The sequence below is a fragment of the Microcebus murinus genome, chromosome 20, assembly GCF_040939455.1.
Source record: "Microcebus murinus isolate Inina chromosome 20, M.murinus_Inina_mat1.0, whole genome shotgun sequence".
Classification (NCBI taxonomy): domain Eukaryota; kingdom Metazoa; phylum Chordata; class Mammalia; order Primates; family Cheirogaleidae; genus Microcebus; species Microcebus murinus.
In genome coordinates this window covers 40,898,244-40,920,698 of record NC_134123.1, presented here as the reverse complement: position 1 = coordinate 40,920,698, position 22,455 = coordinate 40,898,244, and the positions used below count along the sequence as shown (strand labels likewise).

At 63.7% G+C, this 22,455-nt stretch overlaps 6 pseudogenes; all 6 read left to right on the top strand.

Moving 5' to 3' along the window:
• Positions 1-3,016: 3,016 nt before the first annotated feature.
• Positions 3,017-3,135, top strand: LOC142862819 (uncharacterized; annotated as a pseudogene).
• A 3,397-nt stretch (positions 3,136-6,532) lies between these two features.
• Positions 6,533-6,651, top strand: LOC142862818 (uncharacterized; annotated as a pseudogene).
• Positions 6,652-10,043: 3,392 nt separating this feature from the next.
• On the top strand, positions 10,044-10,162 carry LOC142862816 (uncharacterized; annotated as a pseudogene).
• A 3,406-nt stretch (positions 10,163-13,568) lies between these two features.
• LOC142862815 (uncharacterized) lies at positions 13,569-13,687 on the top strand (annotated as a pseudogene).
• A 3,401-nt stretch (positions 13,688-17,088) lies between these two features.
• Positions 17,089-17,207, top strand: LOC142862814 (uncharacterized; annotated as a pseudogene).
• Positions 17,208-20,604: 3,397 nt separating this feature from the next.
• Positions 20,605-20,723, top strand: LOC142862813 (uncharacterized; annotated as a pseudogene).
• The last annotated feature ends 1,732 nt before the right edge of the window (positions 20,724-22,455 follow it).

Genomic DNA, 22,455 nt, shown 5'->3' with positions numbered 1-22,455 from the left:
GGGATCCGGAGTCACACGCAGACCTGCTCCACAGGCCTCATTTTACTTTTCTTTTCGGATTCATTTTCTGAAAAGGTGTCTCTTATCTCTATGATTACATTTCCTTTTCTCTCTCTCTCCGAGCAGATCATGGGAGTCCACGTATTGAGGTGACATGTATTGCCCGTGCCCCCCTCCCCCCCGTTTTCTGATTCATTTATTTCTCATTTTCTCCCAGCGTATGGTGGGGGTACCAATGTTAAGGTCAGCTGCATCGCCCTGTCCCCGCCTCCCCCCTCGGGTCAGAGCTTCAAGTGCGCCCATGCCCCGGTTGGTGCGCACCCACCCCATTCCTAATGGATGTGCACGCCCATCCCCTCCCCACGCCCGCCCGACACCCACCCGATGAAGGCGATTCCTCTGTGTCCACTTAGGTGTCCATCGGTTCCTACCAATCTGCCGGCGAGCGCGCGCACGTGGCGCTCTTGTGTCCGTTCTTGGGACACTTGGCTTACTGGAACGGGTTCCAGCTCTGGCCGGGAGAACACGAGAGGTGCCCTCTCACCGCTGTTCCTCATAGCTGAACGGCACTCCGTGGTGTCCACGCGCCACATTTCATTAATGCACCCGTGGATCGATGGGCACTCGGGGCGCTTCCACATCTTTGCGATTGTGAATGGCGCCCTAACTGTAACCCTGACCCCTACCCAGCCCAGTCTCCTCTGCCCCAGCCTGAGGCGCTCCTCCCCCGCCAGGCCCGTCACTGTCCTGGTCCCCTGCCTGACCGGCTCCTTCCCGCCCGGCCTGTCACCGTCCTCTGCCCCTGCGTGACACGCTCCTCCCCGCCCGGCCCATCACCTTGGCCCCTGCCTGACTCGCTCCTCCCCACCTCGGGCTCCTCCGTCGCCTGGGCCTTCCAAGGGCTTGGTGTGGACGCTGCTTCCAGGAAGCCCTCCAGGAACCCGGCAGCAGGGCGGCCGCAGCAGTCTCGCGCGGGGCACGTGCCCCCACTGTGCCGCGGGGGCCCAGCCTGGTGTCTTCTCTGAGGCCCTGCGGCTGCCGCTCCCCGCGAGGGGAGAGCCGTGGAGGTGGGGACCGCCTCCTGGTGGGGACGTACACCCAGCTCTCCGCCGCGTCGGATTCCGGGGCTCTCTGTCCTGCCTGCCCGGAGGCCCAGCTGGCCTGCGGGTCCTTAGAGTGGCAGAAACGTCCTCAAGCTGATATTGCCAGTCAGGTGGGTGTCTGCACTTTTGTGCCGGGCACCCCGGGGAGGCCCAGGGGCTGGCTGGACAACGCGGCCTGCTGGGGGTCGGGGGTGCGCTTTGGAGGAGCAACCGATGCCCTTTGGACTTTGCTAGCAGCGTCTGAGGTGTCTCTGAGCCCTGCTCCATGTCGGGGAGAGGAGGAGGAGCAGGAGGAGGAGGAGGAGGAGGAGGAGGTGGCAGGGGCCGTGACCTACAGTCGTGTTCCCGGGGTGGCACGGCATGTGGCTTCTTCCACAGGCTGCTTGGCCTGGGCTCCCTGCACCTGGGCCTTTGGAGGACTGGCCCTGTTCTTGCCGACACTTCCTGCAGGGACCCAGAGCTGGGAGGTTGCATCTCCCAGACCTGGGTCGGGCAGAGCCCCAGCGGGCCATGCCCACAACCTCTCTCAGCACGGGTCCCCCAGAAGGCTTCTTTGGGACCAGGATTCTCTTGCGGGTGACTGTTTAAGGTCTGGCCCCTGGGTGGAGGGGCACCAGGAGTAGAGGAGCAGGAAGGGGAAGGGGGTGGCCAGGCGAGGGGACACTTTGAGGCCAAGTCCAAGCTTCAGCCTGATCCTCCTGGGAACCCCGGGGTGTACATCACACCTCCTGGTTGTCCTGCTCTGAGACCGGGACCCGGGCTTCGCATTTTCACAGCAGCCAGTCGTGGGCTGAGGACACCTGGGGCGTTGGGAACTCCCTGGCTTCTCCTTGGTTTAACATCTGAGCTGCTTGTGAATCGAGCCGCCACACACGCCCGAGTGCAGGTGTCTTCTGCACAGACTGTGGGCCTCGCTCTTCTGAATGCCGCTAGCTCGCCACCCACCCACGGGTGAACCTGGTCAGGGTACTTTCTCTAATGAGCAGACTCTGACCCCGGCGGGCTACCGGTGTTTTCATTTGCTCCTTTCTTTCTTCCATTTCGGGAAAGGCTTCCTTACTGGGTTTGGAAATCTCCTGTGCCTTTCCTCGCCTATTCTGTCAGCTTTAAATTTCTCTTTCAGTTGCCACCCTCACAGATGTATTAGGAAACTCTTTTCGGTGCATTCATTAGTGAAATGACCCAGATGAAGCTCGAATCCAATAGCTAATCGCCGATTTTTAGCAAGTCCACACCCCGGGGTGGTTGGGGTCCAATCCACCCCGGGCCAGGCCCAGGCCCCTTGGACCGGGCCAGAGAAGGACACAGAGCAGGGTCCGGCCCCCACGGTAGCGGTGCCCGCAGTTCTCCAAGGGCTTGGGGGTTTTCCAGAGGGAGGAGACAGAGGGGATTGATTTCTTCAGAGCCCCCCAAACCACCCCACCCCACCCCACCCCACCCCACCCCACCCCACCCATGGGACACATCCCGAGAGACGCCCCTACACTCGCTCCCCTCCCCCATGCGCTGTGCCCCAGCCCTGGCCCTGGGGAATAGGCGGCAGCCCACGCACAGGGCGGGGGGCACAGCTGAAAGGGTTTGTGGGGGAGGGCGGCCCCTGGCTGGGGGCAAAGGTCGAGCGCCCCGCGCGCGCGTGCGCAGTCAGCAGCGGCGGCGCGCTGGGGGTGGGGGGCGGGTAGGTGAAGGAGGCGAGGCGAGGAGAGGAGGGGGGCTGGAAGGTCTCCACCTTGGCGGGTCCACCCGTGGAGGCCCATCTCGCGCGCGCGCGCACGCGTGTGTGTGTGTGTGTGTGTGGACAGCCCCCCACGCCGCCCCGCCCCTCTCCCCAGTCCCGCGGAGCCCGCCGGACCCGGCCGGCGAGGGGAAGCGCAGAGAGGCTCGGCTTCTTGAGCGGGGCAGGGGCGCCCTCCACCGTCTCCGGCCAAGCCGGCCTGAACGCGCCCGGTCTCGTCTGATCTCCGAAGCTAAGCAGGGTCGGGCCTGGTTAGTACTTGGATGGGAGACCGCCCGGGAATACCGGGTGCCGTAGGCTTTTGTTTTTTTTGTTTTTTGCCTCTTGTTCTGTCCCCTTTCTGGGAGCGCGGCGGCGGTCCGGGGGATCACCCCCACCCTCAGCGCCCGTCGCGGTGCCTGGCGCCCCAGCCCGCACCGTGGGGCCTCCTCTTGTCCCGAGCCGTGACACCGCCGCCACGCGGCAGCATGCGTGGCATCTGGACTGTCAGGTGTCAGACCAAAGGTCTGGTCTGTGGGAACCGACACGCTGGAGGAAACCTTGAGAGGCTGAGAGGGGAGGGAGTTCCAGGAGAATTCCAGGACGTCATTTTGAGCGAGTATGTGACCAGAACTCGTCCCGTTGCTTTTGGGGTTCTACGGGCTACACGTAGGAATCTTTGGTGGTGGCACTGGATGTTGGGGGATCCGGAGTCACACGCAGACCTGCTCCACAGGCCTCATTTTACTTTTCTTTTCGGATTCATTTTCTGAAAAGGTGTCTCTTATCTCTATGATTACATTTCCTTTTCTCTCTCTCTCCGAGCAGATCATGGGAGTCCACGTATTGAGGTGACATGTATTGCCCGTGCCCCCCTCCCCCCCGTTTTCTGATTCATTTATTTCTCATTTTCTCCCAGCGTATGGTGGGGGTACCAATGTTAAGGTCAGCTGCATCGCCCTGTCCCCGCCTCCCCCCTCGGGTCAGAGCTTCAAGTGCGCCCATGCCCCGGTTGGTGCGCACCCACCCCATTCCTAATGGATGTGCACGCCCATCCCCTCCCCACGCCCGCCCGACACCCACCCGATGAAGGCGATTCCTCTGTGTCCACTTAGGTGTCCATCGGTTCCTACCAATCTGCCGGCGAGCGCGCGCACGTGGCGCTCTTGTGTCCGTTCTTGGGACACTTGGCTTACTGGAACGGGTTCCAGCTCTGGCCGGGAGAACACGAGAGGTGCCCTCTCACCGCTGTTCCTCATAGCTGAACGGCACTCCGTGGTGTCCACGCGCCACATTTCATTAATGCACCCGTGGATCGATGGGCACTCGGGGCGCTTCCACATCTTTGCGATTGTGAATGGCGCCCTAACTGTAACCCTGACCCCTACCCAGCCCAGTCTCCTCTGCCCCAGCCTGAGGCGCTCCTCCCCCGCCAGGCCCGTCACTGTCCTGGTCCCCTGCCTGACCGGCTCCTTCCCGCCCGGCCTGTCACCGTCCTCTGCCCCTGCGTGACACGCTCCTCCCCGCCCGGCCCATCACCTTGGCCCCTGCCTGACTCGCTCCTCCCCACCTCGGGCTCCTCCGTCGCCTGGGCCTTCCAAGGGCTTGGTGTGGACGCTGCTTCCAGGAAGCCCTCCAGGAACCCGGCAGCAGGGCGGCCGCAGCAGTCTCGCGCGGGGCACGTGCCCCCACTGTGCCGCGGGGGCCCAGCCTGGTGTCTTCTCTGAGGCCCTGCGGCTGCCGCTCCCCGCGAGGGGAGAGCCGTGGAGGTGGGGACCGCCTCCTGGTGGGGACGTACACCCAGCTCTCCGCCGCGTCGGATTCCGGGGCTCTCTGTCCTGCCTGCCCGGAGGCCCAGCTGGCCTGCGGGTCCTTAGAGTGGCAGAAACGTCCTCAAGCTGATATTGCCAGTCAGGTGGGTGTCTGCACTTTTGTGCCGGGCACCCCGGGGAGGCCCAGGGGCTGGCTGGACAACGCGGCCTGCTGGGGGTCGGGGGTGCGCTTTGGAGGAGCAACCGATGCCCTTTGGACTTTGCTAGCAGCGTCTGAGGTGTCTCTGAGCCCTGCTCCATGTCGGGGAGAGGAGGAGGAGCAGGAGGAGGAGGAGGAGGAGGAGGAGGTGGCAGGGGCCGTGACCTACAGTCGTGTTCCCGGGGTGGCACGGCATGTGGCTTCTTCCACAGGCTGCTTGGCCTGGGCTCCCTGCACCTGGGCCTTTGGAGGACTGGCCCTGTTCTTGCCGACACTTCCTGCAGGGACCCAGAGCTGGGAGGTTGCATCTCCCAGACCTGGGTCGGGCAGAGCCCCAGCGGGCCATGCCCACAACCTCTCTCAGCACGGGTCCCCCAGAAGGCTTCTTTGGGACCAGGATTCTCTTGCGGGTGACTGTTTAAGGTCTGGCCCCTGGGTGGAGGGGCACCAGGAGTAGAGGAGCAGGAAGGGGAAGGGGGTGGCCAGGCGAGGGGACACTTTGAGGCCAAGTCCAAGCTTCAGCCTGATCCTCCTGGGAACCCCGGGGTGTACATCACACCTCCTGGTTGTCCTGCTCTGAGACCGGGACCCGGGCTTCGCATTTTCACAGCAGCCAGTCGTGGGCTGAGGACACCTGGGGCGTTGGGAACTCCCTGGCTTCTCCTTGGTTTAACATCTGAGCTGCTTGTGAATCGAGCCGCCACACACGCCCGAGTGCAGGTGTCTTCTGCACAGACTGTGGGCCTCGCTCTTCTGAATGCCGCTAGCTCGCCACCCACCCACGGGTGAACCTGGTCAGGGTACTTTCTCTAATGAGCAGACTCTGACCCCGGCGGGCTACCGGTGTTTTCATTTGCTCCTTTCTTTCTTCCATTTCGGGAAAGGCTTCCTTACTGGGTTTGGAAATCTCCTGTGCCTTTCCTCGCCTATTCTGTCAGCTTTAAATTTCTCTTTCAGTTGCCACCCTCACAGATGTATTAGGAAACTCTTTTCGGTGCATTCATTAGTGAAATGACCCAGATGAAGCTCGAATCCAATAGCTAATCGCCGATTTTTAGCAAGTCCACACCCCGGGGTGGTTGGGGTCCAATCCACCCCGGGCCAGGCCCAGGCCCCTTGGACCGGGCCAGAGAAGGACACAGAGCAGGGTCCGGCCCCCACGGTAGCGGTGCCCGCAGTTCTCCAAGGGCTTGGGGGTTTTCCAGAGGGAGGAGACAGAGGGGATTGATTTCTTCAGAGCCCCCCAAACCACCCCACCCCACCCCACCCCACCCCACCCCACCCCACCCATGGGACACATCCCGAGAGACGCCCCTACACTCGCTCCCCTCCCCCATGCGCTGTGCCCCAGCCCTGGCCCTGGGGAATAGGCGGCAGCCCACGCACAGGGCGGGGGGCACAGCTGAAAGGGTTTGTGGGGGAGGGCGGCCCCTGGCTGGGGGCAAAGGTCGAGCGCCCCGCGCGCGCGTGCGCAGTCAGCAGCGGCGGCGCGCTGGGGGTGGGGGGCGGGTAGGTGAAGGAGGCGAGGCGAGGAGAGGAGGGGGGCTGGAAGGTCTCCACCTTGGCGGGTCCACCCGTGGAGGCCCATCTCGCGCGCGCGCGCACGCGTGTGTGTGTGTGTGTGTGTGGACAGCCCCCCACGCCGCCCCGCCCCTCTCCCCAGTCCCGCGGAGCCCGCCGGACCCGGCCGGCGAGGGGAAGCGCAGAGAGGCTCGGCTTCTTGAGCGGGGCAGGGGCGCCCTCCACCGTCTCCGGCCAAGCCGGCCTGAACGCGCCCGGTCTCGTCTGATCTCCGAAGCTAAGCAGGGTCGGGCCTGGTTAGTACTTGGATGGGAGACCGCCCGGGAATACCGGGTGCCGTAGGCTTTTGTTTTTTTTGTTTTTTGCCTCTTGTTCTGTCCCCTTTCTGGGAGCGCGGCGGCGGTCCGGGGGATCACCCCCACCCTCAGCGCCCGTCGCGGTGCCTGGCGCCCCAGCCCGCACCGTGGGGCCTCCTCTTGTCCCGAGCCGTGACACCGCCGCCACGCGGCAGCATGCGTGGCATCTGGACTGTCAGGTGTCAGACCAAAGGTCTGGTCTGTGGGAACCGACACGCTGGAGGAAACCTTGAGAGGCTGAGAGGGGAGGGAGTTCCAGGAGAATTCCAGGACGTCATTTTGAGCGAGTATGTGACCAGAACTCGTCCCGTTGCTTTTGGGGTTCTACGGGCTACACGTAGGAATCTTTGGTGGTGGCACTGGATGTTGGGGGATCCGGAGTCACACGCAGACCTGCTCCACAGGCCTCATTTTACTTTTCTTTTCGGATTCATTTTCTGAAAAGGTGTCTCTTATCTCTATGATTACATTTCCTTTTCTCTCTCTCTCCGAGCAGATCATGGGAGTCCACGTATTGAGGTGACATGTATTGCCCGTGCCCCCCTCCCCCCCGTTTTCTGATTCATTTATTTCTCATTTTCTCCCAGCGTATGGTGGGGGTACCAATGTTAAGGTCAGCTGCATCGCCCTGTCCCCGCCTCCCCCCTCGGGTCAGAGCTTCAAGTGCGCCCATGCCCCGGTTGGTGCGCACCCACCCCATTCCTAATGGATGTGCACGCCCATCCCCTCCCCACGCCCGCCCGACACCCACCCGATGAAGGCGATTCCTCTGTGTCCACTTAGGTGTCCATCGGTTCCTACCAATCTGCCGGCGAGCGCGCGCACGTGGCGCTCTTGTGTCCGTTCTTGGGACACTTGGCTTACTGGAACGGGTTCCAGCTCTGGCCGGGAGAACACGAGAGGTGCCCTCTCACCGCTGTTCCTCATAGCTGAACGGCACTCCGTGGTGTCCACGCGCCACATTTCATTAATGCACCCGTGGATCGATGGGCACTCGGGGCGCTTCCACATCTTTGCGATTGTGAATGGCGCCCTAACTGTAACCCTGACCCCTACCCAGCCCAGTCTCCTCTGCCCCAGCCTGAGGCGCTCCTCCCCCGCCAGGCCCGTCACTGTCCTGGTCCCCTGCCTGACCGGCTCCTTCCCGCCCGGCCTGTCACCGTCCTCTGCCCCTGCGTGACACGCTCCTCCCCGCCCGGCCCATCACCTTGGCCCCTGCCTGACTCGCTCCTCCCCACCTCGGGCTCCTCCGTCGCCTGGGCCTTCCAAGGGCTTGGTGTGGACGCTGCTTCCAGGAAGCCCTCCAGGAACCCGGCAGCAGGGCGGCCGCAGCAGTCTCGCGCGGGGCACGTGCCCCCACTGTGCCGCGGGGGCCCAGCCTGGTGTCTTCTCTGAGGCCCTGCGGCTGCCGCTCCCCGCGAGGGGAGAGCCGTGGAGGTGGGGACCGCCTCCTGGTGGGGACGTACACCCAGCTCTCCGCCGCGTCGGATTCCGGGGCTCTCTGTCCTGCCTGCCCGGAGGCCCAGCTGGCCTGCGGGTCCTTAGAGTGGCAGAAACGTCCTCAAGCTGATATTGCCAGTCAGGTGGGTGTCTGCACTTTTGTGCCGGGCACCCCGGGGAGGCCCAGGGGCTGGCTGGACAACGCGGCCTGCTGGGGGTCGGGGGTGCGCTTTGGAGGAGCAACCGATGCCCTTTGGACTTTGCTAGCAGCGTCTGAGGTGTCTCTGAGCCCTGCTCCATGTCGGGGAGAGGAGGAGGAGCAGGAGGAGGAGGAGGAGGAGGAGGAGGTGGCAGGGGCCGTGACCTACAGTCGTGTTCCCGGGGTGGCACGGCATGTGGCTTCTTCCACAGGCTGCTTGGCCTGGGCTCCCTGCACCTGGGCCTTTGGAGGACTGGCCCTGTTCTTGCCGACACTTCCTGCAGGGACCCAGAGCTGGGAGGTTGCATCTCCCAGACCTGGGTCGGGCAGAGCCCCAGCGGGCCATGCCCACAACCTCTCTCAGCACGGGTCCCCCAGAAGGCTTCTTTGGGACCAGGATTCTCTTGCGGGTGACTGTTTAAGGTCTGGCCCCTGGGTGGAGGGGCACCAGGAGTAGAGGAGCAGGAAGGGGAAGGGGGTGGCCAGGCGAGGGGACACTTTGAGGCCAAGTCCAAGCTTCAGCCTGATCCTCCTGGGAACCCCGGGGTGTACATCACACCTCCTGGTTGTCCTGCTCTGAGACCGGGACCCGGGCTTCGCATTTTCACAGCAGCCAGTCGTGGGCTGAGGACACCTGGGGCGTTGGGAACTCCCTGGCTTCTCCTTGGTTTAACATCTGAGCTGCTTGTGAATCGAGCCGCCACACACGCCCGAGTGCAGGTGTCTTCTGCACAGACTGTGGGCCTCGCTCTTCTGAATGCCGCTAGCTCGCCACCCACCCACGGGTGAACCTGGTCAGGGTACTTTCTCTAATGAGCAGACTCTGACCCCGGCGGGCTACCGGTGTTTTCATTTGCTCCTTTCTTTCTTCCATTTCGGGAAAGGCTTCCTTACTGGGTTTGGAAATCTCCTGTGCCTTTCCTCGCCTATTCTGTCAGCTTTAAATTTCTCTTTCAGTTGCCACCCTCACAGATGTATTAGGAAACTCTTTTCGGTGCATTCATTAGTGAAATGACCCAGATGAGAATCCAATAGCTAATCGCCGATTTTTAGCAAGTCCACACCCCGGGGTGGTTGGGGTCCAATCCACCCCGGGCCAGGCCCAGGCCCCTTGGACCGGGCCAGAGAAGGACACAGAGCAGGGTCCGGCCCCCACGGTAGCGGTGCCCGCAGTTCTCCAAGGGCTTGGGGGTTTTCCAGAGGGAGGAGACAGAGGGGATTGATTTCTTCAGAGCCCCCCAAACCACCCCACCCCACCCCACCCCACCCCACCCCACCCCACCCATGGGACACATCCCGAGAGACGCCCCTACACTCGCTCCCCTCCCCCATGCGCTGTGCCCCAGCCCTGGCCCTGGGGAATAGGCGGCAGCCCACGCACAGGGCGGGGGGCACAGCTGAAAGGGTTTGTGGGGGAGGGCGGCCCCTGGCTGGGGGCAAAGGTCGAGCGCCCCGCGCGCGCGTGCGCAGTCAGCAGCGGCGGCGCGCTGGGGGTGGGGGGCGGGTAGGTGAAGGAGGCGAGGCGAGGAGAGGAGGGGGGCTGGAAGGTCTCCACCTTGGCGGGTCCACCCGTGGAGGCCCATCTCGCGCGCGCGCGCACGCGTGTGTGTGTGTGTGTGTGTGGACAGCCCCCCACGCCGCCCCGCCCCTCTCCCCAGTCCCGCGGAGCCCGCCGGACCCGGCCGGCGAGGGGAAGCGCAGAGAGGCTCGGCTTCTTGAGCGGGGCAGGGGCGCCCTCCACCGTCTCCGGCCAAGCCGGCCTGAACGCGCCCGGTCTCGTCTGATCTCCGAAGCTAAGCAGGGTCGGGCCTGGTTAGTACTTGGATGGGAGACCGCCCGGGAATACCGGGTGCCGTAGGCTTTTGTTTTTTTTGTTTTTTGCCTCTTGTTCTGTCCCCTTTCTGGGAGCGCGGCGGCGGCGGTCCGGGGGATCACCCCCACCCTCAGCGCCCGTCGCGGTGCCTGGCGCCCCAGCCCGCACCGTGGGGCCTCCTCTTGTCCCGAGCCGTGACACCGCCGCCACGCGGCAGCATGCGTGGCATCTGGACTGTCAGGTGTCAGACCAAAGGTCTGGTCTGTGGGAACCGACACGCTGGAGGAAACCTTGAGAGGCTGAGAGGGGAGGGAGTTCCAGGAGAATTCCAGGACGTCATTTTGAGCGAGTATGTGACCAGAACTCGTCCCGTTGCTTTTGGGGTTCTACGGGCTACACGTAGGAATCTTTGGTGGTGGCACTGGATGTTGGGGGATCCGGAGTCACACGCAGACCTGCTCCACAGGCCTCATTTTACTTTTCTTTTCGGATTCATTTTCTGAAAAGGTGTCTCTTATCTCTATGATTACATTTCCTTTTCTCTCTCTCTCCGAGCAGATCATGGGAGTCCACGTATTGAGGTGACATGTATTGCCCGTGCCCCCCTCCCCCCCGTTTTCTGATTCATTTATTTCTCATTTTCTCCCAGCGTATGGTGGGGGTACCAATGTTAAGGTCAGCTGCATCGCCCTGTCCCCGCCTCCCCCCTCGGGTCAGAGCTTCAAGTGCGCCCATGCCCCGGTTGGTGCGCACCCACCCCATTCCTAATGGATGTGCACGCCCATCCCCTCCCCACGCCCGCCCGACACCCACCCGATGAAGGCGATTCCTCTGTGTCCACTTAGGTGTCCATCGGTTCCTACCAATCTGCCGGCGAGCGCGCGCACGTGGCGCTCTTGTGTCCGTTCTTGGGACACTTGGCTTACTGGAACGGGTTCCAGCTCTGGCCGGGAGAACACGAGAGGTGCCCTCTCACCGCTGTTCCTCATAGCTGAACGGCACTCCGTGGTGTCCACGCGCCACATTTCATTAATGCACCCGTGGATCGATGGGCACTCGGGGCGCTTCCACATCTTTGCGATTGTGAATGGCGCCCTAACTGTAACCCTGACCCCTACCCAGCCCAGTCTCCTCTGCCCCAGCCTGAGGCGCTCCTCCCCCGCCAGGCCCGTCACTGTCCTGGTCCCCTGCCTGACCGGCTCCTTCCCGCCCGGCCTGTCACCGTCCTCTGCCCCTGCGTGACACGCTCCTCCCCGCCCGGCCCATCACCTTGGCCCCTGCCTGACTCGCTCCTCCCCACCTCGGGCTCCTCCGTCGCCTGGGCCTTCCAAGGGCTTGGTGTGGACGCTGCTTCCAGGAAGCCCTCCAGGAACCCGGCAGCAGGGCGGCCGCAGCAGTCTCGCGCGGGGCACGTGCCCCCACTGTGCCGCGGGGGCCCAGCCTGGTGTCTTCTCTGAGGCCCTGCGGCTGCCGCTCCCCGCGAGGGGAGAGCCGTGGAGGTGGGGACCGCCTCCTGGTGGGGACGTACACCCAGCTCTCCGCCGCGTCGGATTCCGGGGCTCTCTGTCCTGCCTGCCCGGAGGCCCAGCTGGCCTGCGGGTCCTTAGAGTGGCAGAAACGTCCTCAAGCTGATATTGCCAGTCAGGTGGGTGTCTGCACTTTTGTGCCGGGCACCCCGGGGAGGCCCAGGGGCTGGCTGGACAACGCGGCCTGCTGGGGGTCGGGGGTGCGCTTTGGAGGAGCAACCGATGCCCTTTGGACTTTGCTAGCAGCGTCTGAGGTGTCTCTGAGCCCTGCTCCATGTCGGGGAGAGGAGGAGGAGCAGGAGGAGGAGGAGGAGGAGGAGGAGGTGGCAGGGGCCGTGACCTACAGTCGTGTTCCCGGGGTGGCACGGCATGTGGCTTCTTCCACAGGCTGCTTGGCCTGGGCTCCCTGCACCTGGGCCTTTGGAGGACTGGCCCTGTTCTTGCCGACACTTCCTGCAGGGACCCAGAGCTGGGAGGTTGCATCTCCCAGACCTGGGTCGGGCAGAGCCCCAGCGGGCCATGCCCACAACCTCTCTCAGCACGGGTCCCCCAGAAGGCTTCTTTGGGACCAGGATTCTCTTGCGGGTGACTGTTTAAGGTCTGGCCCCTGGGTGGAGGGGCACCAGGAGTAGAGGAGCAGGAAGGGGAAGGGGGTGGCCAGGCGAGGGGACACTTTGAGGCCAAGTCCAAGCTTCAGCCTGATCCTCCTGGGAACCCCGGGGTGTACATCACACCTCCTGGTTGTCCTGCTCTGAGACCGGGACCCGGGCTTCGCATTTTCACAGCAGCCAGTCGTGGGCTGAGGACACCTGGGGCGTTGGGAACTCCCTGGCTTCTCCTTGGTTTAACATCTGAGCTGCTTGTGAATCGAGCCGCCACACACGCCCGAGTGCAGGTGTCTTCTGCACAGACTGTGGGCCTCGCTCTTCTGAATGCCGCTAGCTCGCCACCCACCCACGGGTGAACCTGGTCAGGGTACTTTCTCTAATGAGCAGACTCTGACCCCGGCGGGCTACCGGTGTTTTCATTTGCTCCTTTCTTTCTTCCATTTCGGGAAAGGCTTCCTTACTGGGTTTGGAAATCTCCTGTGCCTTTCCTCGCCTATTCTGTCAGCTTTAAATTTCTCTTTCAGTTGCCACCCTCACAGATGTATTAGGAAACTCTTTTCGGTGCATTCATTAGTGAAATGACCCAGATGAAGCTCGAATCCAATAGCTAATCGCCGATTTTTAGCAAGTCCACACCCCGGGGTGGTTGGGGTCCAATCCACCCCGGGCCAGGCCCAGGCCCCTTGGACCGGGCCAGAGAAGGACACAGAGCAGGGTCCGGCCCCCACGGTAGCGGTGCCCGCAGTTCTCCAAGGGCTTGGGGGTTTTCCAGAGGGAGGAGACAGAGGGGATTGATTTCTTCAGAGCCCCCCAAACCACCCCACCCCACCCCACCCCACCCCACCCCACCCCACCCATGGGACACATCCCGAGAGACGCCCCTACACTCGCTCCCCTCCCCCATGCGCTGTGCCCCAGCCCTGGCCCTGGGGAATAGGCGGCAGCCCACGCACAGGGCGGGGGGCACAGCTGAAAGGGTTTGTGGGGGAGGGCGGCCCCTGGCTGGGGGCAAAGGTCGAGCGCCCCGCGCGCGCGCGCGCGTGCGCAGTCAGCAGCGGCGGCGCGCTGGGGGTGGGGGGCGGGTAGGTGAAGGAGGCGAGGCGAGGAGAGGAGGGGGGCTGGAAGGTCTCCACCTTGGCGGGTCCACCCGTGGAGGCCCATCTCGCGCGCGCGCGCACGCGTGTGTGTGTGTGTGTGTGTGGACAGCCCCCCACGCCGCCCCGCCCCTCTCCCCAGTCCCGCGGAGCCCGCCGGACCCGGCCGGCGAGGGGAAGCGCAGAGAGGCTCGGCTTCTTGAGCGGGGCAGGGGCGCCCTCCACCGTCTCCGGCCAAGCCGGCCTGAACGCGCCCGGTCTCGTCTGATCTCCGAAGCTAAGCAGGGTCGGGCCTGGTTAGTACTTGGATGGGAGACCGCCCGGGAATACCGGGTGCCGTAGGCTTTTGTTTTTTTTGTTTTTTGCCTCTTGTTCTGTCCCCTTTCTGGGAGCGCGGCGGCGGTCCGGGGGATCACCCCCACCCTCAGCGCCCGTCGCGGTGCCTGGCGCCCCAGCCCGCACCGTGGGGCCTCCTCTTGTCCCGAGCCGTGACACCGCCGCCACGCGGCAGCATGCGTGGCATCTGGACTGTCAGGTGTCAGACCAAAGGTCTGGTCTGTGGGAACCGACACGCTGGAGGAAACCTTGAGAGGCTGAGAGGGGAGGGAGTTCCAGGAGAATTCCAGGACGTCATTTTGAGCGAGTATGTGACCAGAACTCGTCCCGTTGCTTTTGGGGTTCTACGGGCTACACGTAGGAATCTTTGGTGGTGGCACTGGATGTTGGGGGATCCGGAGTCACACGCAGACCTGCTCCACAGGCCTCATTTTACTTTTCTTTTCGGATTCATTTTCTGAAAAGGTGTCTCTTATCTCTATGATTACATTTCCTTTTCTCTCTCTCTCCGAGCAGATCATGGGAGTCCACGTATTGAGGTGACATGTATTGCCCGTGCCCCCCTCCCCCCCGTTTTCTGATTCATTTATTTCTCATTTTCTCCCAGCGTATGGTGGGGGTACCAATGTTAAGGTCAGCTGCATCGCCCTGTCCCCGCCTCCCCCCTCGGGTCAGAGCTTCAAGTGCGCCCATGCCCCGGTTGGTGCGCACCCACCCCATTCCTAATGGATGTGCACGCCCATCCCCTCCCCACGCCCGCCCGACACCCACCCGATGAAGGCGATTCCTCTGTGTCCACTTAGGTGTCCATCGGTTCCTACCAATCTGCCGGCGAGCGCGCGCACGTGGCGCTCTTGTGTCCGTTCTTGGGACACTTGGCTTACTGGAACGGGTTCCAGCTCTGGCCGGGAGAACACGAGAGGTGCCCTCTCACCGCTGTTCCTCATAGCTGAACGGCACTCCGTGGTGTCCACGCGCCACATTTCATTAATGCACCCGTGGATCGATGGGCACTCGGGGCGCTTCCACATCTTTGCGATTGTGAATGGCGCCCTAACTGTAACCCTGACCCCTACCCAGCCCAGTCTCCTCTGCCCCAGCCTGAGGCGCTCCTCCCCCGCCAGGCCCGTCACTGTCCTGGTCCCCTGCCTGACCGGCTCCTTCCCGCCCGGCCTGTCACCGTCCTCTGCCCCTGCGTGACACGCTCCTCCCCGCCCGGCCCATCACCTTGGCCCCTGCCTGACTCGCTCCTCCCCACCTCGGGCTCCTCCGTCGCCTGGGCCTTCCAAGGGCTTGGTGTGGACGCTGCTTCCAGGAAGCCCTCCAGGAACCCGGCAGCAGGGCGGCCGCAGCAGTCTCGCGCGGGGCACGTGCCCCCACTGTGCCGCGGGGGCCCAGCCTGGTGTCTTCTCTGAGGCCCTGCGGCTGCCGCTCCCCGCGAGGGGAGAGCCGTGGAGGTGGGGACCGCCTCCTGGTGGGGACGTACACCCAGCTCTCCGCCGCGTCGGATTCCGGGGCTCTCTGTCCTGCCTGCCCGGAGGCCCAGCTGGCCTGCGGGTCCTTAGAGTGGCAGAAACGTCCTCAAGCTGATATTGCCAGTCAGGTGGGTGTCTGCACTTTTGTGCCGGGCACCCCGGGGAGGCCCAGGGGCTGGCTGGACAACGCGGCCTGCTGGGGGTCGGGGGTGCGCTTTGGAGGAGCAACCGATGCCCTTTGGACTTTGCTAGCAGCGTCTGAGGTGTCTCTGAGCCCTGCTCCATGTCGGGGAGAGGAGGAGGAGCAGGAGGAGGAGGAGGAGGAGGAGGAGGTGGCAGGGGCCGTGACCTACAGTCGTGTTCCCGGGGTGGCACGGCATGTGGCTTCTTCCACAGGCTGCTTGGCCTGGGCTCCCTGCACCTGGGCCTTTGGAGGACTGGCCCTGTTCTTGCCGACACTTCCTGCAGGGACCCAGAGCTGGGAGGTTGCATCTCCCAGACCTGCGTCGGGCAGAGCCCCAGCGGGCCATGCCCACAACCTCTCTCAGCACGGGTCCCCCAGAAGGCTTCTTTGGGACCAGGATTCTCTTGCGGGTGACTGTTTAAGGTCTGGCCCCTGGGTGGAGGGGCACCAGGAGTAGAGGAGCAGGAAGGGGAAGGGGGTGGCCAGGCGAGGGGACACTTTGAGGCCAAGTCCAAGCTTCAGCCTGATCCTCCTGGGAACCCCGGGGTGTACATCACACCTCCTGGTTGTCCTGCTCTGAGACCGGGACCCGGGCTTCGCATTTTCACAGCAGCCAGTCGTGGGCTGAGGACACCTGGGGCGTTGGGAACTCCCTGGCTTCTCCTTGGTTTAACATCTGAGCTGCTTGTGAATCGAGCCGCCACACACGCCCGAGTGCAGGTGTCTTCTGCACAGACTGTGGGCCTCGCTCTTCTGAATGCCGCTAGCTCGCCACCCACCCACGGGTGAACCTGGTCAGGGTACTTTCTCTAATGAGCAGACTCTGACCCCGGCGGGCTACCGGTGTTTTCATTTGCTCCTTTCTTTCTTCCATTTCGGGAAAGGCTTCCTTACTGGGTTTGGAAATCTCCTGTGCCTTTCCTCGCCTATTCTGTCAGCTTTAAATTTCTCTTTCAGTTGCCACCCTCACAGATGTATTAGGAAACTCTTTTCGGTGCATTCATTAGTGAAATGACCCAGATGAAGCTCGAATCCAATAGCTAATCGCCGATTTTTAGCAAGTCCACACCCCGGGGTGGTTGGGGTCCAATCCACCCCGGGCCAGGCCCAGGCCCCTTGGACCGGGCCAGAGAAGGACACAGAGCAGGGTCCGGCCCCCACGGTAGCGGTGCCCGCAGTTCTCCAAGGGCTTGGGGGTTTTCCAGAGGGAGGAGACAGAGGGGATTGATTTCTTCAGAGCCCCCCAAACCACCCCACCCCACCCCACCCCACCCCACCCCACCCCACCCATGGGACACATCCCGAGAGACGCCCCTACACTCGCTCCCCTCCCCCATGCGCTGTGCCCCAGCCCTGGCCCTGGGGAATAGGCGGCAGCCCACGCACAGGGCGGGGGGCACAGCTGAAAGGGTTTGTGGGGGAGGGCGGCCCCTGGCTGGGGGCAAAGGTCGAGCGCCCCGCGCGCGCGCGCGTGCGCAGTCAGCAGCGGCGGCGCGCTGGGGGTGGGGGGCGGGTAGGTGAAGGAGGCGAGGCGAGGAGAGGAGGGGGGCTGGAAGGTCTCCACCTTGGCGGGTCCACCCGTGGAGGCCCATCTCGCGCGCGCGCGCACGCGTGTGTGTGTGTGTGTGTGTGGACAGCCCCCCACGCCGCCCCGCCCCTCTCCCCAGTCCCGCGGAGCCCGCCGGACCCGGCCGGCGAGGGGAAGCGCAGAGAGGCTCGGCTTCTTGAGCGGGGCAGGGGCGCCCTCCACCGTCTCCGGCCAAGCCGGCCTGAACGCGCCCGGTCTCGTCTGATCTCCGAAGCTAAGCAGGGTCGGGCCTGGTTAGTACTTGGATGGGAGACCGCCCGGGAATACCGGGTGCCGTAGGCTTTTGTTTTTTTTGTTTTTTGCCTCTTGTTCTGTCCCCTTTCTGGGAGCGCGGCGGCGGTCCGGGGGATCACCCCCACCCTCAGCGCCCGTCGCGGTGCCTGGCGCCCCAGCCCGCACCGTGGGGCCTCCTCTTGTCCCGAGCCGTGACACCGCCGCCACGCGGCAGCATGCGTGGCATCTGGACTGTCAGGTGTCAGACCAAAGGTCTGGTCTGTGGGAACCGACACGCTGGAGGAAACCTTGAGAGGCTGAGAGGGGAGGGAGTTCCAGGAGAATTCCAGGACGTCATTTTGAGCGAGTATGTGACCAGAACTCGTCCCGTTGCTTTTGGGGTTCTACGGGCTACACGTAGGAATCTTTGGTGGTGGCACTGGATGTTGGGGGATCCGGAGTCACACGCAGACCTGCTCCACAGGCCTCATTTTACTTTTCTTTTCGGATTCATTTTCTGAAAAGGTGTCTCTTATCTCTATGATTACATTTCCTTTTCTCTCTCTCTCCGAGCAGATCATGGGAGTCCACGTATTGAGGTGACATGTATTGCCCGTGCCCCCCTCCCCCCCGTTTTCTGATTCATTTATTTCTCATTTTCTCCCAGCGTATGGTGGGGGTACCAATGTTAAGGTCAGCTGCATCGCCCTGTCCCCGCCTCCCCCCTCGGGTCAGAGCTTCAAGTGCGCCCATGCCCCGGTTGGTGCGCACCCACCCCATTCCTAATGGATGTGCACGCCCATCCCCTCCCCACGCCCGCCCGACACCCACCCGATGAAGGCGATTCCTCTGTGTCCACTTAGGTGTCCATCGGTTCCTACCAATCTGCCGGCGAGCGCGCGCACGTGGCGCTCTTGTGTCCGTTCTTGGGACACTTGGCTTACTGGAACGGGTTCCAGCTCTGGCCGGGAGAACACGAGAGGTGCCCTCTCACCGCTGTTCCTCATAGCTGAACGGCACTCCGTGGTGTCCACGCGCCACATTTCATTAATGCACCCGTGGATCGATGGGCACTCGGGGCGCTTCCACATCTTTGCGATTGTGAATGGCGCCCTAACTGTAACCCTGACCCCTACCCAGCCCAGTCTCCTCTGCCCCAGCCTGAGGCGCTCCTCCCCCGCCAGGCCCGTCACTGTCCTGGTCCCCTGCCTGACCGGCTCCTTCCCGCCCGGCCTGTCACCGTCCTCTGCCCCTGCGTGACACGCTCCTCCCCGCCCGGCCCATCACCTTGGCCCCTGCCTGACTCGCTCCTCCCCACCTCGGGCTCCTCCGTCGCCTGGGCCTTCCAAGGGCTTGGTGTGGACGCTGCTTCCAGGAAGCCCTCCAGGAACCCGGCAGCAGGGCGGCCGCAGCAGTCTCGCGCGGGGCACGTGCCCCCACTGTGCCGCGGGGGCCCAGCCTGGTGTCTTCTCTGAGGCCCTGCGGCTGCCGCTCCCCGCGAGGGGAGAGCCGTGGAGGTGGGGACCGCCTCCTGGTGGGGACGTACACCCAGCTCTCCGCCGCGTCGGATTCCGGGGCTCTCTGTCCTGCCTGCCCGGAGGCCCAGCTGGCCTGCGGGTCCTTAGAGTGGCAGAAACGTCCTCAAGCTGATATTGCCAGTCAGGTGGGTGTCTGCACTTTTGTGCCGGGCACCCCGGGGAGGCCCAGGGGCTGGCTGGACAACGCGGCCTGCTGGGGGTCGGGGGTGCGCTTTGGAGGAGCAACCGATGCCCTTTGGACTTTGCTAGCAGCGTCTGAGGTGTCTCTGAGCCCTGCTCCATGTCGGGGAGAGGAGGAGGAGCAGGAGGAGGAGGAGGAGGAGGAGGAGGTGGCAGGGGCCGTGACCTACAGTCGTGTTCCCGGGGTGGCACGGCATGTGGCTTCTTCCACAGGCTGCTTGGCCTGGGCTCCCTGCACCTGGGCCTTTGGAGGACTGGCCCTGTTCTTGCCGACACTTCCTGCAGGGACCCAGAGCTGGGAGGTTGCATCTCCCAGACCTGCGTCGGGCAGAGCCCCAGCGGGCCATGCCCACAACCTCTCTCAGCACGGGTCCCCCAGAAGGCTTCTTTGGGACCAGGATTCTCTTGCGGGTGACTGTTTAAGGTCTGGCCCCTGGGTGGAGGGGCACCAGGAGTAGAGGAGCAGGAAGGGGAAGGGGGTGGCCAGGCGAGGGGACACTTTGAGGCCAAGTCCAAGCTTCAGCCTGATCCTCCTGGGAACCCCGGGGTGTACATCACACCTCCTGGTTGTCCTGCTCTGAGACCGGGACCCGGGCTTCGCATTTTCACAGCAGCCAGTCGTGGGCTGAGGACACCTGGGGCGTTGGGAACTCCCTGGCTTCTCCTTGGTTTAACATCTGAGCTGCTTGTGAATCGAGCCGCCACACACGCCCGAGTGCAGGTGTCTTCTGCACAGACTGTGGGCCTCGCTCTTCTGAATGCCGCTAGCTCGCCACCCACCCACGGGTGAACCTGGTCAGGGTACTTTCTCTAATGAGCAGACTCTGACCCCGGCGGGCTACCGGTGTTTTCATTTGCTCCTTTCTTTCTTCCATTTCGGGAAAGGCTTCCTTACTGGGTTTGGAAATCTCCTGTGCCTTTCCTCGCCTATTCTGTCAGCTTTAAATTTCTCTTTCAGTTGCCACCCTCACAGATGTATTAGGAAACTCTTTTCGGTGCATTCATTAGTGAAATGACCCAGATGAAGCTCGAATCCAATAGCTAATCGCCGATTTTTAGCAAGTCCACACCCCGGGGTGGTTGGGGTCCAATCCACCCCGGGCCAGGCCCAGGCCCCTTGGACCGGGCCAGAGAAGGACACAGAGCAGGGTCCGGCCCCCACGGTAGCGGTGCCCGCAGTTCTCCAAGGGCTTGGGGGTTTTCCAGAGGGAGGAGACAGAGGGGATTGATTTCTTCAGAGCCCCCCAAACCACCCCACCCCACCCCACCCCACCCCACCCCACCCCACCCATGGGACACATCCCGAGAGACGCCCCTACACTCGCTCCCCTCCCCCATGCGCTGTGCCCCAGCCCTGGCCCTGGGGAATAGGCGGCAGCCCACGCACAGGGCGGGGGGCACAGCTGAAAGGGTTTGTGGGGGAGGGCGGCCCCTGGCTGGGGGCAAAGGTCGAGCGCCCCGCGCGCGCGTGCGCAGTCAGCAGCGGCGGCGCGCTGGGGGTGGGGGGCGGGTAGGTGAAGGAGGCGAGGCGAGGAGAGGAGGGGGGCTGGAAGGTCTCCACCTTGGCGGGTCCACCCGTGGAGGCCCATCTCGCGCGCGCGCGCACGCGTGTGTGTGTGTGTGTGTGTGGACAGCCCCCCACGCCGCCCCGCCCCTCTCCCCAGTCCCGCGGAGCCCGCCGGACCCGGCCGGCGAGGGGAAGCGCAGAGAGGCTCGGCTTCTTGAGCGGGGCAGGGGCGCCCTCCACCGTCTCCGGCCAAGCCGGCCTGAACGCGCCCGGTCTCGTCTGATCTCCGAAGCTAAGCAGGGTCGGGCCTGGTTAGTACTTGGATGGGAGACCGCCCGGGAATACCGGGTGCCGTAGGCTTTTGTTTTTTTTGTTTTTTGCCTCTTGTTCTGTCCCCTTTCTGGGAGCGCGGCGGCGGTCCGGGGGATCACCCCCACCCTCAGCGCCCGTCGCGGTGCCTGGCGCCCCAGCCCGCACCGTGGGGCCTCCTCTTGTCCCGAGCCGTGACACCGCCGCCACGCGGCAGCATGCGTGGCATCTGGACTGTCAGGTGTCAGACCAAAGGTCTGGTCTGTGGGAACCGACACGCTGGAGGAAACCTTGAGAGGCTGAGAGGGGAGGGAGTTCCAGGAGAATTCCAGGACGTCATTTTGAGCGAGTATGTGACCAGAACTCGTCCCGTTGCTTTTGGGGTTCTACGGGCTACACGTAGGAATCTTTGGTGGTGGCACTGGATGTTGGGGGATCCGGAGTCACACGCAGACCTGCTCCACAGGCCTCATTTTACTTTTCTTTTCGGATTCATTTTCTGAAAAGGTGTCTCTTATCTCTATGATTACATTTCCTTTTCTCTCTCTCTCCGAGCAGATCATGGGAGTCCACGTATTGAGGTGACATGTATTGCCCGTGCCCCCCTCCCCCCCGTTTTCTGATTCATTTATTTCTCATTTTCTCCCAGCGTATGGTGGGGGTACCAATGTTAAGGTCAGCTGCATCGCCCTGTCCCCGCCTCCCCCCTCGGGTCAGAGCTTCAAGTGCGCCCATGCCCCGGTTGGTGCGCACCCACCCCATTCCTAATGGATGTGCACGCCCATCCCCTCCCCACGCCCGCCCGACACCCACCCGATGAAGGCGATTCCTCTGTGTCCACTTAGGTGTCCATCGGTTCCTACCAATCTGCCGGCGAGCGCGCGCACGTGGCGCTCTTGTGTCCGTTCTTGGGACACTTGGCTTACTGGAACGGGTTCCAGCTCTGGCCGGGAGAACACGAGAGGTGCCCTCTCACCGCTGTTCCTCATAGCTGAACGGCACTCCGTGGTGTCCACGCGCCACATTTCATTAATGCACCCGTGGATCGATGGGCACTCGGGGCGCTTCCACATCTTTGCGATTGTGAATGGCGCCCTAACTGTAACCCTGACCCCTACCCAGCCCAGTCTCCTCTGCCCCAGCCTGAGGCGCTCCTCCCCCGCCAGGCCCGTCACTGTCCTGGTCCCCTGCCTGACCGGCTCCTTCCCGCCCGGCCTGTCACCGTCCTCTGCCCCTGCGTGACACGCTCCTCCCCGCCCGGCCCATCACCTTGGCCCCTGCCTGACTCGCTCCTCCCCACCTCGGGCTCCTCCGTCGCCTGGGCCTTCCAAGGGCTTGGTGTGGACGCTGCTTCCAGGAAGCCCTCCAGGAACCCGGCAGCAGGGCGGCCGCAGCAGTCTCGCGCGGGGCACGTGCCCCCACTGTGCCGCGGGGGCCCAGCCTGGTGTCTTCTCTGAGGCCCTGCGGCTGCCGCTCCCCGCGAGGGGAGAGCCGTGGAGGTGGGGACCGCCTCCTGGTGGGGACGTACACCCAGCTCTCCGCCGCGTCGGATTCCGGGGCTCTCTGTCCTGCCTGCCCGGAGGCCCAGCTGGCCTGCGGGTCCTTAGAGTGGCAGAAACGTCCTCAAGCTGATATTGCCAGTCAGGTGGGTGTCTGCACTTTTGTGCCGGGCACCCCGGGGAGGCCCAGGGGCTGGCTGGACAACGCGGCCTGCTGGGGGTCGGGGGTGCGCTTTGGAGGAGCAACCGATGCCCTTTGGACTTTGCTAGCAGCGTCTGAGGTG